Below are 2,393 nucleotides of genomic sequence, written 5' to 3'. Positions count from 1 at the left end.
CGCTCTTCCGACACATAATAATTAAGGATAACTCGGTGCTACCGGACCTAAAAAATCGAGCCCTGGAACCCATACATAATTATTCAGTTCAATATTAAACATAATTAATTTATTAAAATTGTAAAAATATTGAAATTGACACGCATAATAATTAAAGATAACTCGGTGCTACCGGGCCTAAAAAATCGAGCCTGGAAACCATACATAATTATTCAGTCCAATACTAAACATAATTAATTATTTAATTTATTAAGCTAACAAAATTCTAAAAATGTTGAAATTGACGCACATAATAATTAAGGATAACTCGGTGCTACCGGGCCTCAAAAATCAAGCATGGAACCCATACATAATTATTCAGTCCAATACTAAATATAATTAATTATTTAATTTATTAAGCTAATTACTCAGTCCAGTATTAAAAATAATTATTTAATTTATTAAACTAACACACACAATTAATTTTGTTTAAATTATAGTAGACGACATGGCCTTTCCTCCGCCTGCGCATCCTGGACCTGCCGAGGAACAACTGTTAGTGTTGCAGGGAGACCATAGGTTCTCCTATGTATGGGAGGGACAGCTATCGGAGCAGGCTCTCCGCCCCAGGAGACCTGATGATTTGTGGGAGTTCATCGTGCAACATCCTTTCCATGCCCGCGTAGTCGCGCGCTTACAGGCTACGGGTTTCTATAATATTTTTGAGCTTGGACAGATGCAGCTTGATTGGTCTCTTATCACGGCGTTGGTAGAGCGGTGGCGACCGGAGACGCACACTTTTCACTTTCCCACTGGAGAGGCCACCATCACGCTGGAGGATGTTCAGGTTTTATACGGGCTACGCATAGATGGACGGGCCGTGGCACTGCCCTAGTACATTAGATCCATGACGCGTGCCCAGTTTTTGGATATGATGGGGCAGTTTACTGGTTATAGACCTCAGGGTGGCGCTGGGGACAGTCGCGTTCTTTTGTCAGCCATTAGAGATCATATGGCTATTTTGCACCCTGTCATTACCGGTGAGACGGAGGATCTCCACATTGAGAGGTACACGCAGTTGGCGCTGCTCCTGCTTTTCGGGTGTGTCTTGTTCACGAACACTTCAGGGAGTACTGTGAGTATGCGCTATCTCCATCATCTTTAGCGGCTGGATGATTTACCTCAGTACAGCTGGGGTGCTGCTGTTCTCGCATACCTGTATAGGAGCATGTGCCGGGCGAGCATGGGCCCAGCAGTGGACATATGTGGTTTTATGCCCCTCCTACAGGTGACAACATTTTCGAATACTCTATTCATTACTCTAAATTCTATATGGTCGAAATGACTCATAAATTTTACATCAACCTTTTATCTTAGGTTTGGGCCTGGCATCGGATCATGCCGTTGCAGCCACCTCTACCACCACTTGCGCCTGGTGAGGCTTATCCGTTTCTCCCTCTAGCTTCTAGGTGGATTCTCCGGCGTGGGAACTACCGAGGGAGCAATGCTCATCATAATCTCCCCCTTGTCAGGGATGTGTTAGATATGCTGGTGGATGGACAGGTAAATATGTACCTACACTTGCGAATTAGTAATTGAGTTGTGTTGTGCATACTCACTTTTATGTTATTATTTGGTAGTTCATCTGGACGCCATACAGCGACGAGTTGCTAGCTCAGCTGCCCGATATTTGCTCAGTCGACAGACTGCTTTGGAGCACCTCCGTCCCGATGATCTTCTTCGATATGGTTGAGTATCATGCCATAGAGCGTGTACTTCGCTAGTTTCACCGTCCCCAGCCTATACCGGGGGAGCCTGGATGGGAGGCTACACACTATCAGCGGGACGATCGTGCCAGGGTGGACGTTATATATATGGAATGGCTAGAGCAGTAGGTCCATACTTGGGAGGAGCGAGGTCACCGTATTCCGTCACCACCTACATTTACCCAGGAGGCCACTATTCATCTGTATACGTCATAGTACCGCCGTCACACCCGACTGATGATCGGGAACCCCATTCATGTGCTTGGCGATCGCTACAGACCATACGCCGGGAGGCACGAGGCACTGGTATGTTTTTGTGGCTTATTAATATTTCAAAATTGTGATATAGCATTATTTAATTAATATTTTAAATGTTTCACAGGCTATTGGGCATCATCACCTCTACCAGATGGGACAGGAGATGCAGCAGCATGCCGACAATCCTGCACTCGTTGAGTATGGCCGGCGGGTAGAACAGGTGGCTCGTCGGACCCTGCTTCAGGCAAGAGATGCCGAGAGGTTGGACCACGAGGCTCAGTATGCGGCGCCAGAGGACTACCATCGGGGTAGGGGTGTCCCACGAGGCAGGGGTAGGGCACGAGGGAGGGGTGCCCCACGGGGTCGCGGGGGTCGTGGAGGACGGCGAGG

This window comes from Nicotiana attenuata, unplaced genomic scaffold (assembly GCF_001879085.1).
Source record: "Nicotiana attenuata strain UT unplaced genomic scaffold, NIATTr2, whole genome shotgun sequence".
In the NCBI taxonomy this organism is placed as follows: Eukaryota; Viridiplantae; Streptophyta; class Magnoliopsida; order Solanales; family Solanaceae; genus Nicotiana; species Nicotiana attenuata.
The sequence above is the reverse complement of the archived record's forward strand: the minus strand, read 5'-3'. Positions refer to the sequence as shown.